Source organism: Oryza sativa, chromosome 4, assembly GCF_034140825.1.
Source record: "Oryza sativa Japonica Group chromosome 4, ASM3414082v1".
Lineage (NCBI taxonomy): Eukaryota > Viridiplantae > Streptophyta > Magnoliopsida > Poales > Poaceae > Oryza > Oryza sativa.
Genome location: NC_089038.1, coordinates 3,580,499 through 3,598,146, shown reverse-complemented (window position 1 = coordinate 3,598,146; position 17,648 = coordinate 3,580,499). Strand labels below are relative to the sequence as shown.

Here is a 17,648-nt window from a genome sequence, read left to right as displayed (position 1 = left end):
ACCTGCACGAGTTCTATCGTTTGGCTCACTATGCACCAGAAGATGTGGAAACGGACGAAGACAAACAAGAGAAGTTTCTCCAGGGGTTAAAAGATGAGCTCGCAGTGCAACTACTTCTAGAGGATTATGAAGACTTTGAGAAACTTGTGGACAAAGCCATGCAACTCGAAAGTGAGCATAATCGGATGACGAATTGCAAGAGAAGGATGGTTAACAACCCAGTATTTCCAGGTGGTAACCAAAGACAGCGCACTGAGCCACTTCAGATCACCGGATCTTCTGTTGTGTATCCAGAGTTCCTGCCTCAAGAAGATGGACGCAATGCAGACAACAACACTAGCAATACTAATAATGATGATACCACCAACAACCATGGTTCTTGCCCCATTAGTGACCACTCGAATAAAGCGTGCAATGTCGGTAGCATTCGCCAAGATGTCAACGATAGTATCAATGTTGGAACCCAGAATGACAACCTTAGCAATTTTGACACTGAGAAAGACTCCAATGGTGATAGCAACGATGGTACCGCTGATGCCAATGTTAGCAAGGGTTTCCAACCACCAATTCCAACTCCAAGTCACAATGATCATCCCCAGATGGACAGCTCAGCAAAGAAGACGTTGATTTGTTACAACTGCAAAGAACCAGGTCATTTCTCTAGAGATTGTCCACAGCCGAAGCGTAACCTGCGCCATCACTCCGGCCATTATGCAAGAAGAAGACAGGTCACTCGCCTTGTGGTCACTGGAGCAAACGCCGTACCTGTGAGGCCTCCTGTTAATTCTAACCCATAGAGGAAACAATGTACCGATGTTAAGCACATTCCCTTTTTGTTTAAGACAGTGCCTTGTATTCATGTAATCAGGGAGACATGTGTAATAAAAGCAAGTTCTAGGAGGGTCATTTTGGAAGATGCTGATATGGAATTATGTGTATAATTGTTTACTGTCAAAGGAGACCTAGGGTCTCATTTCCGAGGAATTATATTCTAACCTCGAGCTAATAACCAACCTGAGGATGGAAAAGAAGAAAATCAAGTGATTAACCAAAGAGACATTTGTTTGGACTAAGGGTTACAGATGAGTCCTTTTCGGATCAAAGGCAACGACAGTTAGTATAGCTTTTGGCAAAACACTTCAAGGTTTCACTGAAAGGCAGCAAGCCAAAGGACCTCATCGTCACCAGAAGCATCCACAACTCTCGGAGTGAAGAGTACTTGGTTGACAAAGTTTAAGAGGTGATTGATAGAAGATACCAGCAAAGGTGTTTATTATCGAACAAAGAAGTAGGTCGAAAGGTGATTGTTAAGAGAAATCTAAAAAGAATACGTCAGGGCTGAATGTGTAAAGGAATACTTTGAATGCTAAATGATGACAAGCATGGTATCTTAGTAATGACGAGCTGATCTCGACGCATGACATGAAGTGGGTAACTTGTATGAGGTTGACTCCAAAGATATGAACTATGCAAAGTTCTGGAACTGAAGCCCCATCTTCAAGTGCCGCAACCCAGTCGAAGTCAGCTAAAGGTTCAACCAGGGACAAGTCAGGTGAAGAGAAGATTCCATCTGCAACAGGAGATCGAGCCAAGCAGTCCAGAGTGAAGAAGTTTTGTTAGGCAAGTTTGTTATAGAAGACGGAGCGGAAGAAGTCAGACAAGAAGAGAAGACCGCCCAACCTATCTTCTTGCTAGCCTCCTCGAATCTCGGGGACGAGATTCTTGTAAGGGGGGTGGATTTGTCACGTCCTGATAAATTCATCCCGAAATAAAATTCATTTTCTAAAAGGAATAATAGAATTAATTAAAATTCGGAAAGAAATTGGCAAACACTAAAATACGTGCAAGAAAAATTCAAATGTGGCCCGGAGAATTTTTGTTAAATTCTCCTTGGTCTAAAAGGAGCCCTCAAATTTTACTTGAATTTTCAGAGCGCCGGAAATAATTATTAAACAACAACAACAATTAACAAAGTTTATTAAAAAGAAAAAAATCTAAAAAATGTCCTCTTCCTCCTTTGGGCCAAGTCTGGCCCAAAGTCCTCTCTCTCTCCCTCGGCCCGTGGCCGAAGTTCTTCCCTCCTCCCTCTCTTTTTCCTTCCCTCTCTTTCTCTTGGGCCCCTCTTCCCCTCCCGGCCCACTCCCTCCTCCTCCCTCTCTTCCCCAGGCCGCCTCCCCTCCTCTCCTCTTGGGCCGGCCAATCGGCCCAAGCCGCGCCAAGCCCGAGCCGCCTCCCTGCCGCGCATGTGCGCCGCGCGTGCGCTGGGCGCGCGCCTGGCCGCGCGGGGCCCACGCGTCAGGCCGCCGTCGCCTTCTTCCTCCTCCCAGCCGGCCTCCTCTCTCTCTCCCCGAAAACCTAGCTTCGTTCCTCCCTCAAATCCGCGCGAATCAAGCATGGGATTCCCAAATTAAATAGGGGAAATTAATCCCCATTGACTCCTCTTCATTTCCCCCTAATTTCCCCTTTGAATGCCGCCCCCAATCGCCGGGAACGGCCGCGCCAAGTCCGGCCGCCTTCCATTGCCGCCGGCCGGCTTTTCCGCCGCCGTTCCGACCTCTCCCGTGGCCGGCTCCCTCTTCTCTCATATAAAATAGAACCCCCTCTTTACGTTCTACCGTTTTAGCCTCTTCCCGAGCTCTCCCGTGGTCTCTAGCCACCTCCCCACCGTCGCCCTCTCTCTCCCACGTTGCCGGCCGGCCTCCAGCCGCCTCTCCCGCCTCGCCGGAGCGTCGTCCGGCCGCGCCGTCGCCTCCTCCAGCGTCGCCGCCACCTCCTCCACCCCGGCTTGCCCTCCGTTTCGCGAGGTGACCCCCGGAGCTGCCTTCCCGCCGTCGCCCTCCTCTTTTCTCCGAGCCGGCCACCTCCAGCCGCACCTCCCGCCTCACCTGTGCACCCTCCGGCTGCGCCGCCACCTCTCCCGGCGTCGCAGCTGCCCCCTCTCCCTCGGTCAGCCCTCCGTTTCGCGGGGAAAGCACCGGAGACGCGTCCTCGCCGGCGTCCAGTGGCGTCGCCACCACTTCTCCGCCTCCGGCCGCCTCTGCCACGTCCCCGGAGCGCCGGCCGACGCCGCCACCACCTTCCTCGGCTCCACGACGCCGCTCTCATCCCCGGCATCACCTCCTCCTCGCCCGAACTTCGCCGGAACACCGTCGCCCGCGCCGGCTTCTCCTTCCTCCTCGGCGGCATCTCCCCCGGCTGCCCTTTTCGCCATGCCCATGCGTCAGCCGGCGCTGCCATCTCTCCCTTGCGTGATGGCGTAGCCCTCCACCTCGTCCACTCCTCGGTTTCGCCGGAACGCCATCGCCGCGAACCTCTACATCCGCCTCGCCGGAGTTGTTCGGCCGCCCGTCCCTCCTCGCCCGTGCACCGGTCGGCCACACCTCCACCACCTCCGGCATCGCAGCGGCAAGGTCGTCCTCGGCATCATTTCCCCTCCATCCAAACCCCTCCGCGGTCCATCATCGTCGTCTCCGATCGTTCTCGTCGTCGACGTCCCGTCGGTCGCCCGGCTCGTCGTCTCGCGGCGCCGCCTCCGTCATCGTCATCGTAGCGGCGTGTTCCACGTCATCCTCGCCGCCGTGCAGCCGCTGCCGGCTGCCCTCGTAGCCTCCTCGCCGGCCCCGGTCGTCGTCGTCCTCGTCCTCTCGTCGTTCCCGGTCGTCGTGGCGTTCGTCCCTCCGTCAAGCCGTTCTCGTTCGTCGTCCTCGCTTCGTCAAGGTCGCTGCAGCCCCCGTCATCGTCTTCGTCCTCGCCTCCGCGTCGTCAAGCCTCGCGCCGGCCGCGTCTCGCCTTCGTCCAAGGATCGCCGCCGAAGCCGTCCCCTCGCCGTTCGTCTCCGTTGCGCCCGTCTGTCTCCGCCGCGCCCGTTCGTCGTTGTCGTTCCCACGCCTCGTCGCGTGGTGGTAAGGTTCCCTCTCCCTCGCTGCCCTGTCCTCGTCCTTTCGGTGTCGCCCGTGCCCGTTGTGCGGTTGTCGGCCCCGGTACCCGTGTATCGGCGTCGGCAGTCGTTCGCTTGTGCGCGTGGTGACCGTGTTAGTGTGTCCGCTCGGTAGCCGCGTGGTTTCCACGTGTGCAGTCCGTGTGGTGTCTAGTGGAGTCCGTTTGTCGGCCACTCGCCTCGGTTGACACACGGGATCCGCTTCCGTCGACCCGTGGACCGACTCTGTGTACTCGGTCTAACGCGGTCCTTTAGGTTGACATGTGGGGTCCGCATGTCAACGGCGCAGCCTTCCTGTCTTTTCCAGGCTAGCGCTTACACCTGTTTTATAGTTGCAAAACCTAATTATAATAATCCGCAAATCTCCATATAACAGCACTAAACTTCGGATGATCATATCTTGGTCATACGAACTCTGAATCGACCCGTTCAAGTCTCCTAATGTTTGCTATAACCTAAAGAACCCTGTGCTTTCTTTTTATGTATTGTTATTGCTTCTTTATAGGCTTGTAGCTTTGCTTGTGTGCTTCGCGTAGCTTTCGTCGTTCCGGAGGTTCCCGAAGCGTGGTACGTGGTCGTCGCCGAAGGTTCGGAAGGCCGTTCTCTCTGAGCAAGGCAAGTCACATCATCCTTGAGCATATTGAATCCCAGTTTATAAAATTATTTTGATTTAAATTAATGCATTATCGCTTTATTTAAATTCCCGCGTTATCACTGTTTTATTTAGCCATGCCTATTTACCTTTGTTATGACCTTATTATTATTGTTATTGTTATTATTACTTTGTTCACCCTAGGTTAAACAAAACCCCAACTAGTGAGTACTCTATTTATGGTTCCACTAGTATGAACTTAGGTAGATGCTTCGCTGGTTAATTAGGCAACATTAGGTGGTTTTATAACTTTAGACTTTGGGAAGTCTCATATCATTTTGGACACTATGGAATTGTTGGATTATGGTGGAATTGGACATACCCCTCTCTTTCTCTTTCAAAACCCCTAAAACCTGTTTTCGGTGGGGTTTGGGTGCATGCCAGTTATGGGAAGTAGCACCCCGGCCACTATAAGGATTAAGCTCGGGCCTCTGTTGCAAAGCACTACCGTACTAACCACATGTCTAATGGGTAAGGCATAACTCGGTGCTCAGTCTAGTCCTGAACAAAAGGACACGGATTGGAGATGGATGAAGTCGGGTGTCGATGGACATTCTCCAGGGCAAATGAAGGCTACACGAGCTGCGGCCCGGTAGTCGAGATGTCGTATGGCAGAGGGTTGGTGCCCTGCTGCTAGGGGCTCAGTTCTGCCTGCCTGTCCCGGGTATCCCGGCCGTAGGTGGGATTGGGTCGGTACTTTTGTTCACGGCTAGGATGGGTGAAGGGTTATGTCACATCTTTACGACGGGTTCCAAGGCCATGGAATGCGGAGTAAAGATGTGTCTTGTGGGTAAAGATGTACACCTCTGATCAGAGTAAATCTATTCGAATAGCCGAGCCCTCGGATATGGGCAAGCCTAGCAATGTACCCAAGTCAGTGTTTTAATTCTTAAAATTTGCTCAACAACTAAAATATGGAATGGTTGGCCTGGGTTGGCTTGGGACGAGCTGGGACCCAGGGTCGGGTTGCCAGTTCGGTCTGAATCATCGTAGGCCTTGGGTTAAGGCAGGTTCGTGAGGGTTCACGGCCTTGTTTAATAATACTGTGTAGCTCTAGGATCGTCTTTACAAAATGGCTTTGGGCAACTAAGTGACTTTTAAATGCTGTTTACTGCAAAACTTAATCCCTATATTATTATCCCCTTGTACTCCTTTGCATTAATTGTGCATCCCCGGTGTGGCTTGCTGAGTACTGTGGTTGTACTCATTCTTGCTCAATCTTTTCCCCCTTCAGTAAGAGAAGCTTTGGAGAAGAAGTCTTAGGTGGAGTCCTGGCTTATACCCCAGTTGAGCGCCTGTGAAGATGGAGCCGTAGGCCCGCTAGTCCGCTGCTGTTTATTTTTGTTTGTCAGGCCTTAAGTGCCTTTGTAATAATGTAAATATTATCGATATAATAAAGATGTGTCTTTTATATCATGTTTGTATGGTGTACCCCGGCTTTTCCTGGGACGGGGATTAATACACTAGCGTTCGGGAAAAGGCAATTTTCCCGGTCGCGACACCCAACAACGGCGGCATAAAGGCCAGCCGTGCAGGCGGAAACACCAGTCGGCGGCGGCGAAGGCAAGCCGGTCGGTGAAGACGTAGACGCCCAACAACGGCGGTATAAAGGCCAGCCGTGCAGGCGGAAACACCAGTCTCCGGCGGCAAAGGCAAGCCGATCGGTGAAGACGTAGACGCCCAACAACAGCGGCATAAAGGCCAGCCGTGCAGGCGAAAACACCAGTCGGCGGCGGACGAGGCGGCCGGTCGGTGACGACGTAGACGCCCAACAACGGCGGCATAATAGGCCAGCCGTGCAGGCGGAAGCACCAGTCGGCGGCGGACGAGGCGGCCGGTCGGTGAAGACGTAGACGCCCAACAACGGCGGCATAAAGGCCAGCCGTGCAGGCGGAAACACCAGTCGGCGGCGGCGAAGGCAAGCCGGTCGGTGAAGACGTAGACGCCCAACAACGGCGGCATAAAGGCCAGCCGTGCAGGCGGAAACACCAGTCGGCGGCGGCGAAGGCAAGCCGGTCGGTGAAGACGTAGACGCCCAACAACGGCGGCATAAAGGCCAGCCGTGCAGGCGGAAACACCAGTCGGCGGCGGCGAAGGCAAGCCGGTCGGTGAAGACGTAGACGCCCAACAACGGCGGCATAAAGGCCAGCCGTGCAGGCGAAAACACCAGTCGGCGGCGGACGAGGCGGCCGGTCGGTGAAGACGTAGACGCCCAACAACGGCGGCATAAAGGCCAGCCATGCAGGCGGAAACACCAGTCGGCAGCGGCGAAGGCAAGCCGGTCGGTGAAGACGTAGACGCCCAACAACGGCGGCATAAAGGCCAGCCGTGCAGGCGGAAACACCAGTCGGCGGCGGCGAAGGCAAGCCGGTCGGTGAAGACGTAGACGCCCAACAACGGCGGTATAAAGGCCAGCCGTGCAGGCGGAAACACCAGTCTCCGGCGGCGAAGGCAAGCCGATCGGTGAAGACGTAGACGCCCAACAACAGCGGCATAAAGGCCAGCCGTGCAGGCGAAAACACCAGTCGGCGGCGGACGAGGCGGCCGGTCGGTGAAGACGTAGACGCCCAACAACGGCGGCATAATAGGCCAGCCGTGCTGGCGGAAACACCAGTCGGCGGCGACGAAGGCAAGCCGGTCGGTGAAGACGTAGACGCCCAGCAACGGCGGCATAATAGGCCAACCGTGCAGGCGAAAACACCAGTCGGCGGCGGACGAGGCGGCCGGTGGTGATGTTCTGACTGATCCATTCCTAGAGCGTAAGAGATAAGCTTAAAGCCATGAATCCCTTTTATGCATATCTGGATCTGGATCCTGCAGAACAAACATATAGGATGAGTAGTATCTGATATAAATATAATACTCGAGAAAAAATCAAGTATTTTAAAATATTTATAAATATGTATTTCTCCTCTTGTCAATTTTGATTTCCCCGAGCAGATGACTCATTACGTTTAAACGCTCTGCCCAACTAGTCATAGCCACCAAGCACTGGGAGTCGGCCTAAGCACTTCCCAAACATGCATATGAGTGACATGAGTTCGTCATTAATGGAACAAAGTTTCACGGATCGGAGTTTACTACTCGGGTACTTTTGCAATTATTAAGAGCAGAAAATAAATTTATCTCATCTCTATGCTTTTGATTTATCCCGAATAATACTTAGCACCTTGCGTTACTCGGTCCATCCAACGAGCCCCCGGGTGCTAGGAATCGGCCCAAAGGCAACCATCCATTGGCAAACCAAACGGAAAGCATAGGAAGATAGAACTCCATAACTCGATAGGTACTTTTGTACTCAGATTATGTCGCAAGCAATCAAGATAAATATTATAAAAAATATGATATAACATCTGTAGCCCCCGACTCACTACTCAATGGAAGACCAATTGGTGTAGTGAGGCAGAGGAAAAGGAAAAATATCATATAAAGAATAAAATAAATGATGACTTAGCTTTGTAATATTCCCCTTGGTGATGGCAGAAGTGGCCAATGTGGGAACAAAGTCGTCCATCAATAACAATGAAGACACCAGTCGGCGGCGACGAAGGCGGTCGACGGTGAAAGCGAAGATGCCCACTAATGGCGGCATAATAGGTCAGCCGTGTAGGCGGAAACACCAGTCGACGGCAACGAAGGTGAGCCAATGGTGAGGATGTAGACATCCAACAACGGCGGCATAATAGGCCAGCCGTGTAGGCGGAGGCACAACTCGGCGGCGACGGAGGCAGGCCGGCGGTGAAGTCGTAGACGCCCAACAGCGGCGGCATAATAGGCCAGCCGTGTAGGCGGAGGCACCACTCGGCGGCGACGGAGGCAGGCCGGCGGTGAAGTCGTAGACGCCCAACAGCGGCGGCATAATAGGCCAGCCGTGTAGGCGGAGGCACCACTCGGCGGCGACGGAGGCAGGCCGGCGGTGAAGTCGTAGACGCCCAACAGCGGCGGCATAATAGGCCAGCCGTGTAGGCGGAGGATCCACTCGGCGGCGACGGAGGCAGGCCGGCGGTGAAGTCGTAGACGCCCAACAGCGGCGGCATAATAGGCCAGCCGTGTAGGCGGAGGATCCACTCGGCGGCGACGGAGGCAGGCCGGCGGTGAAGTCGTAGACGCCCAACAGCGGCGGCATAATAGGCCAGCCGTGTAGGCGGAGGCACCACTCGGCGGCGACGGAGGCAAGCCGGCGGTGAAGTCGTAGACGCCCAACAGCGGCGGCATAATAGGCCAGCCGTGTAGGCGGAGGCACCAGTCGGCGGCGACGGAGGCAGGCCGGCGGTGAAGTCGTAGATGCCCAACAGCGGCGGCATAATAGGCCAGCCGTGTAGGCGGAGGCACCACTCGGCGGCGACGGAGGCAAGCCGGCGGTGAAGTCGTAGACGCCCAACAGCGGCGGCATAATAGGCCAGCCGTGTAGGCGGAGGCACCAGTCGGCGGCGACGGAGGCAGGCCGGCGGTGAAGTCGTAGATGCCCAACAGCGGCGGCATAATAGGCCAGCCGTGTAGGCGGAGGCACCACTCGGCGGCGACGGAGGCAGGCCGGCGGTGAAGTCGTAGACGCCCAACAGCGGCGGCATAATAGGCCAGCCGTGTAGGCGGAGGCACCACTCGGCGGCGACGGAGGCAGGCCGGCGGTGAAGTCGTAGACGCCCAACAGCGGCGGCATAATAGGCCAGCCGTGTAGGCGGAGGCACCAGTCGGCGGCGACGGAGGCAGGCCGGCGGTGAAGTCGTTGTTGTTATCAGCAATGGCGGTGGCGAAGACAAGCCGGCAGAGTGGACTCGCGGCCGATCGACCGGAAAGCTGAGACGCCTCGAGTCCATGACCAGCGTCAATCGCCTCAATAGTGCCGCGTAATTATATGCGAACAACAACAAAAAATAGCAAGAGATTAATCTGAGATTAAAAATCAATATGATAAATAATGATAAAAATCAGATTGAGTTTCCCCCTGACTGATTTGGATCAAGTCAGAGAAGAGGAGCTTGAAGAAGTGGTCGACGGAAAGGAAGTGAAGACTCCCAAAGCGAAAACGAAGTCGGCGACTCATGAAATTGATTCCATCGCGCTCGTTGATAGGAAACTCGACGCAACCCCTACCTGGCGCGCCAACTGTCGAAACATGAATTCGGCAATAATAAAACGGGGTAGCGCACGAGACCTAAAAGTGGATGGATGTGGAGACAAAGGATTTAGACAGGTTCAGGCCCTCTCAATGAGAGGTAATACCCTACTCCTGTTTGGGGATTTGAATCCGCCGAGTATGTATTGATCTGACGATCAGGTTGTCTCATATATATGCCCCCTAGAGGGCCTCCTGCCCACCTTATATAGGATGGGGGGCAGGATTACAAGATAGAAACCTTAACCAATACGGTATCTGTTTCCTAAATCAGGACTTTAGGCCGTTCCGTAATATACAAGGAAACGTAACACCCAAGTCATGATCTGTTACATATTACATAGATATAAGTTATCCCCTATAACTAGTCGGATAACCATGCCGTGTGGGTATGGGGTACCCATAATCTCCACAACGACGAGCTCGAGACGACGGCAAGATACGGTGGCGTCGGCGCGGGGATTTGCCCTAGGTAGTGGCGGTGAAGGAGAGAGGCCGAGAGAGATCGATCGGCCGAAAACGTGAAGTGTTGGTGGAGAAGACGAGGGCGCACCGGAAAAATATATACCCCCGGATCTTTACTCCCGGTTGATGAGAACAACCGGGACTAAAGATATCTTTAGTCCAGGTTGTTAAGAACAACCGGGAGTAAAGAAAAGATCTTTACTCCCGGTAGTTCTCAACAACCGGGACCATAGATATCTTTAGTCCCGGTTGTTCTCATCAACCGGGAGTAAAGACCTTTTCCCGCTATTTCCAAATTCTTTTTAAACCCAGTTAGGGTTAAGAACCGGGACTAAAGATTATAGCACTGCATATTATTTTCGCTTACATATGTGTTTCTAAAATAGAAGTTAATGCATTAACATTATTTAAAGTACAAAGATTAATGAAAATTACTTTGAAAAATTATTTTTGTCTGTAATAAATTAAGTGGATAAATCATAATAAGCAAATATATGACTTAAAATTAATAAAAATTCCAATAATCATATATACTTAGCATATGAATGATATTATTAAATTGGTAAAAACTCTAATTAAGATATGTATGTACATACTGCATGATTTAGAATTAATAAAAATTGTAATCATCATATATACTTAGCGTAGGAATTATATTAAATTAAATGTTAAAAACTCTAATTAACATATGTAAATGCCACATGCATGATTTAAACCTTTTAAAAATTCAAATAGTCATATATAAGTAGCATATGAAAGATAGTAAATTAAATTGTGAAAAACTCTAATTAACATCTGTAAATGCCACATGAATGATTTAATACTTTTAAAAATTCTCTAGTCATTTATAATTAGCATATGAATGATAGTAAATTATGCCATACATCAATAGATTTATATGGATAATCAATACATCCAAAATAGTTTACATTGTGTACACAATAATTACGGCATTACATCGGCGGTGACGGTTGACCGCATGTACTTTCTCCTCACTATTGTTCCCTCCTTGTGATCGCTGCGTGAGTAAGGGGTGTCTTCATTTGATAGGAGGATGCTAGGGTCAATCGTCACCGTGAAAGGGGGTTGCCCATCCAACTGATCGTAATCCTCGTCAGTCTTGTCCTCAACTCCGACGATTTTTCTTTTGCCTGGGAGAACCACTTGACGCTTAGGCTCGTCAGGCCCTCTGCCCTTCTTTTCTTTGCTAGACATGTCCTTCACGAAAAAGACTTGCGTTACATCATTGGCAAGGACAAAAGGTTTGTCCGAGTATCCAACCTTGTTAAGGTCAACTGTTGTCATCCCACTGTCATCAATCGTTACGCCTCCACCAGTCAACCTAACCCATTGGTACCGGAACAGAGGGACCTTGAGAGGTCCATAGTCAAGTTCCCATATCTCCTCGATGGCACCGTAATATGTGCCAGTTGTACCATCGTGTTCCATGGCATCGATACGAACAGCACTGTTCTGGTTCGTGCTCTTCATGTCTTGGGCTCTTGTGTAGAATGTGTTCTGGTTCCCATATCCCTGGAATGTCACGATCGAGCCAAATGGACCCCTTGCCAGGAAGGCTAGTTGCTGGTTAATCGTCTCGTTACCCATGAGATGTTGTCGCAGCCATGCGGGGAAAGTAACAATGTGATGCCGTGTAATCCATGCATCGGACTTATCGATGTTTCTGGCGTGAACTAGAGCCAAGTGCTCCTCGATGTAAGGAGCCACCAATGAAGATTGTTGTAAAACCGTGAAATGGGATTTACGGAATAAATTGTTGTCTACCGTCATTATTGCTTTCCTTCCGAGAGTCCCCTTTCCCCGTAGTCTCCCTTCATGGCGTGATTCAGGTACCCCGATTGGGCGAAGGTCTTCAATAAATTCTACGCAGAATTCAATGACCTCCTATGTTCCATACCCCTTGGCGATGCTTGCCTCTGGACGAGTACGGTTACGAACATACTTCTTCAGAACGCCCATGTACCTCTCGAAAGGAAACATGTTGCGTAGGAACACAGGCCCGAGAATACCGATATCTTTCACTAGGTGACAAAGCAGATGCGTCATTATATTGAAAAATGAAGGTGGAAATATCAACTCAAAGCTGACAAGACATTGCACCACTTCATTCTGAAGGGCTTCTAATCTATCCGGATCGATGACCTTCTGCGAAATTGCGTTCATGAATGCACGTAGCTTTGTTATTGTTGCCCGGACATTGTCTGGAAGGATAGCCCTTATTACAACTGGTAGCAGTTGTGTCATCAACACGTGACAATCATGAGACTTTAGGTTTGTGAACTTCTTCTCCTTCGTGCTTATTATTCGCTTGATATTCGTGGAGTATCCAGACGGTACCTTTATGCTCTCCAAGCATTCAAACATACTTTCCTTCTCTGCCTTGCTAAGAGTGTAGCTTGCTGGACTCAAGTAATGGCTTCCTTTCTCCTTTGGTTCCGGGTGAAGGTCGCCGCGTTGTTCCATATGCTTCAGATCATTACGTGCTTCCAGTGTATCTTTCGACTTTCCGTATACACCTAGGAAGCCAAGAAGGTTTATGCAAAGGTTCTTAGTGAGGTGCATCACGTCGATTGCGTGGCGTACGTCCAAGAATTCCCAATATGGTAACTCCCAAAATATAGGGTTCTTTTTCCACATCGCCGCGTGACCATCTTCGCTCTCTATAGGCTGGCTTCCAGGCCCCTTTCTGAACACTACTTTAAGATCTTTAACCATAGTAAACACTGTTTTCTCGCTGCGATGTTTAGGCTTCGTACAGTGGTCGGCCTTATGTTCGAAGTGCTTGCCTTTCTTCCGTACGGGGTGGTTTGCTGCAAGGAATCGACGATGACCCATGTATACAACCTTCCTACAGTGCTTAAGATACGTACTTTCTGTTTCATCCATACAGTGAGTGCAAGCCTTGTACCCCTTGTTGGACTGTCCGGATAGGTTGCTAAGTGCAGGCCAATCGTTGATGGTTACGAACAGCAGCGCTCGTAGGTTAAACTCCTCCTGTTTGTCCTCGTCCCACACGGGGACACCTTCCTTCTTCCACAACTGTTTAAGATCTTCGACCAGTGGTCTTAGGTACACATCGATGTCGTTACCAGGTTGCTTGGGGCCTTGAATAATAATTGGCATCATTATGTACTTCCTCTTCATGCATAGCCAGGGGGGAGGTTGTAGATACACATCGTAACGGGCCAAGTGCTATGGCCGCTGCTCATCTCTCCAAAAGGATTCATGTCATCCGTACTCAAACCAAACCGTATGTTTCGTGCGTCCTTTCCAAATTCTTTAAATTTTCTGTCGATGTTTCGCCACTGCGAACCATCAGCAGGGTGTCTCAGCATCCCGTCCTGTTGACGCTCTTCAGCGTGCCATCGCAACATTCTAGCATTCCCCTTGTTCCTAAACAAACGCCTTAGCCGTGGTATTATAGGGAAATACCACATCACCTTAGCAGGAATTCTCTTCTTTGTTAGCTGCCCGTCAACTTCTCCTGGATCGTCTCGTCTAATCTTGTATCGTAGTGCTTTGCAAACAGGGCATGCTTCTAGGTTCTCATACTCCTCACCGCGATATAGGATACAATCGTTCGGACATGCGTGAATCTTATGAACTTCCAGTCCTAACGGGCAGACTATCTTCTTAGCCTCGTACGTTGTCTCGTGCAATTTTTTTCCCCCCGGAAGAATGTTCTTGACGAGTGTCAATAAATCGCCAAATGCCTTGTCACTAACCCCATTTTTTGCCTTCCATTGCAAGAACTCCAGAGTGGTATCCAACTTTTTGTACCCGTGCTCGCAACCTGGGTACAACGAAGTTCTGTGGTCCTCTAACATCTTGTCCAATTTATGGGCCTCCTTTTCACTTTCGCAGTCCTCCCTGGCGTCCTGCAACATCTGACCGAGATCATCCGCAACGACGTTACCATCAGCAGCTATTTCCTCCTCGCCCGTTTGATTTTCTTCAAATCCAACATACTGAGCAAAGTCCGGAATATATTCGTCTTCCACTTCATCTTCTTCCATTTCAACACCTTGCTCTCCGTGGGATGTCCAACAATTATAGCTTGGCATGAACCCCGACTCAAACAAGTGGAAATGAATAGTCCTGGATGCCGAATACTCCTTCTGATTCTTACAATTATTGCATGGACAACAAATAAAACCCCTTTGCCTGTTAGCTTCGGCCACTCTCAAAAAATAGTGCACGCCGTCAATAAACTCTTTGGACCGCCGGTCAGCGTACATCCATTGCCGATCCATCTACATGAGTCAAAAAAAACCGTACACAAATAATTATTCTTACAATAATGACAGTCATACAATAATTATAAGATATCTTTATTCATACAAAAATCATAAAATATTACACCAAATAATTCTTAAAAACTATTTGTAAAGTTTTAAACTAATTTTACTGTATTTTACTTCTTTTAATTTTCATTTTAGTTTGTTTTCTATTATTTAAGATTAACTTTCACTAGAGTTTTCCTTCTCAACTATTTTATAAAACCTTGTTTAGCAAATGAACTAAATTTCTATATATTTTTTCTTCCCCACACACATTTTCTCTCTGATCAACTTACAACTAAATTTTGGAGACAAAAAAAGTGTGCAAAACATAGGTGCAAATGTAGTATGACAAAAAAAAACATTGGAGGATGAAGTTGCAAACCCTTTAGGCACCTCCGATTTGTATGTAATCACCAAAATAAATTCAATAGAAATTTTGGCATGACCTCCCCTCTTTTTTGAAGAAATTTTGAAGCTTGCTCGGGCAGTTGGAGGAGGAAGAAGACATATATATAGGGGTGGGACTTTAGTCCCGGTTGGTAGCACCAACCGGGGCTAAAGATCACCAGGATCTTTAGCCCCAGTTGGTAATACCAACCGGGACTAAAGTTACGATCTTTAGTCCAGGTTGGGACGAAAAAATCCTAAAAATTTTGATAAAAAGGAAAAAAAATCCAACCATTCATATTCTTTTAAATAGGTCGACCCCACTAATTTTAACTGTTAGATATCTCAAAATAAATTCCAGTACACCCAACCCCACCATATGTGGGCACACACGTACTTACGTATCCCTCAACCCTCCAACTATCCTCGGGGATCCCACTCTCCTCTCCCATTTTCGAGCCAACTTTTCCTATTTTCGAGCTAACACATAATATATAAATAATAATAATAATAATAATAATAATCATAGAGTTAAATGACCATGACTCTCAAGTTACATGCACTTTTCTCAATTTATTTGCAAATTTTCATTTCCTGTGTTTTTCTGCACTACATTGAAACATCCGTTCTTTTCAATACTCATTTTACACATGTATTCCTATCATATTTGTACCTTTTCTATTCTTTTTTTTCAATCTTGTGTTACAAAGGAACTTTTATTATTATTAAATCATAATTCAAGATCCATATTACCTTTATTTACTATATAAAATTTAGATAATGTAGCCGTTCTGACTACAAATATTTAAGCAAAATTTGCACTGTGAAAGGATTAATGAATTCAAATGGGTGAGTATAAAGTCCATATTTAATCACCACCAAGGAGGCAAGGATCTTGGAACCATGATGCATACTCGGCCTAAACCCAACGGAGGCGGAGCTGCAAGATATTATTAGGTTGTGTTCATTAGATGGGTGTAGGATCTAATCTCCCACGCACGTAAAATGAAGCGACTCATTACATTAGAATTTTTTATAAAATGGATTAATATGCTGCTTTAAAGCAACTTTTAGAAAAAGCACCGTTTAGTAGTTTGGAAAGCATGCATTACATTAGAATATTAAGTATTAGTTATTTTTTTTATAAAATGGATTAATATGCTGCTTTAAAGCAACATTTAGAAAAAGCACCGTTTAGTAGTTTGGAAAGCATGCGCATAGAAAACTAAGGAGCTAAGTTAGGAAAGGAGGGGGAACAACACAACCTTAGCGAGGTGGACACTGATGGAAGCGCCAACATCGACTTTCCATGACTTCTAGAGCCTAATAGCACGTTAGGTAATGAGGTGAAGGACAAAGGACTGAGAGGAGGGGCAGAGGGAGACGTTCCGTGTCTTCAACAAGGACTAGAAAACAGCTTCATCTCTATCGCCGAGCCCTGCCATGTCACGTGCAATGCATCAGGAGAGGCCCACTAATGAGGAGGTCGATAAGATACTCCGCGAGGCCGATGGTGACATTCAGATCAATTATGAGGTATTCGTATCTAAATTCAGAAAAAAAATAAAACAAGCAATTTGATTAAAATACATATTCAAAAACAAAAAAAACTAAAACTATAAAAAATATATAAATAGATTCCATGTAGAATATAAAATATCAACTGTCCATATAAAAGTATAAGTTATAAATACCAGAAATTGGAATAATAAAATAAGTATTAAAAGATGAGTCCAAGTACAACACGATACGAGATCATGTACATTTTTAAATCCTTAAAAGGACAATTTAGAATAAAACAATAATTTGTTTTGAATACAAAATCGAAATTAGAATCACTCAATCACTAAATTCAAAATATAACAAATATTTTTTAAAGAACTTATGTTTATAGATACACAAGCATAACGAATTACATATATACGAATCAATTAAAAAGAGGGTTGACGGGGTGGTAAAAAAATTATTGCCAATAAAAGTTTATCGAGATTTATTGAAAAAAAGAGATACAATGAACACCCAATTAAAAATAGAAAACACCTTACTCTAATTTCAGTTTATTTTGTTAGAACTATTTTCAAAACAAACTAATACGCATGCCTGCGCGAATGAGCGGGCTATCCTCCTAGTTGTTAGAAAAAAAGATTGTACAGGTAATATCTATCGATCTATCTATCTATCTGTATTTATCTATCTATCTATCATACGGAAAGGCTAAGGGGCGATTGATCGCCCCTAGCGATCGCCCCAGCGCGGTCCCCCCTCTCTTCACATAGTTTCCTTTTTTGGCACCGCATTACTTTCCTATTTTAGTAAATTTATACATCTAAAGTTTATACACCTCAAGTTTACACATCTAAAGTTTAGAGACCCAAAGTTTATAAGTCAAAAGTTTATATATCCAATTCAAATTTAAATTTGAATTCAAATATTTTATATATATAGTATTTCTATACATCTAAAAATTATACACCTAAAGTTTATAGAGCCAAAGTTTATAAGTCATTGAATTATATCCGATTCAAATTTGAATTTGAATTATATCCGATTCAAATTTGAATTTGAATTTAAATATTTTTTATATATAGTATTTCTATGCATCTAAAGTTTATACACGTAAAGTTTATAGACCTAAAGTTTGTTAGTCAAAAGTTTACATACCCGATTCAAATTTGAATTTAAATTCAAATATTAGTTTATAGACCCAAAGTTTATAAGTCAAAAGTTTACATACAGTTTCAAATTTGAATTTGAATTCAAATATTTTTTATATATGGTATTTCTATA

The 17,648-nt window shown here is 47.4% G+C and overlaps 1 pseudogene; it reads right to left on the bottom strand.

The window, feature by feature from the left end:
- Positions 1 to 267: 267 nt before the first annotated feature.
- Positions 268 to 13,628, bottom strand: LOC136356059 (uncharacterized; annotated as a pseudogene).
- Between the last annotated feature and the right edge of the window lie 4,020 nt (positions 13,629 to 17,648).